Below are 316 nucleotides of genomic sequence, written 5' to 3' on the forward strand. Positions count from 1 at the left end.
CTCATGACACTAAACATTATGTGACTTTTCCGTGGCACGCCATGTGTTGTGTTCATCCAAGAGGCCCACGCGCGAGGCGAGTGTATGTTTTTAACAACTTAGTTTCCTTTCGTAAAAACATTATGTGACTTTATATTGCAAGTTATCGGTTATGCGGTGCTTATATTATCATGTTATTTACACAAAAAAATATTGGGGATGTTTTGAACAACTTTTTCCCGGGACAAAAAGTTATCATGGTGATTCTAGGTAACCTCTCAAGCCTGTAGTGCTTAAAAAAATATCATGCTATTTACACAAAATTTATCAGGAGTAT

The sequence above is a fragment of the Triticum aestivum genome, chromosome 7D (assembly GCF_018294505.1).
Source record: "Triticum aestivum cultivar Chinese Spring chromosome 7D, IWGSC CS RefSeq v2.1, whole genome shotgun sequence".
NCBI classification, from domain to species: domain Eukaryota; kingdom Viridiplantae; phylum Streptophyta; class Magnoliopsida; order Poales; family Poaceae; genus Triticum; species Triticum aestivum.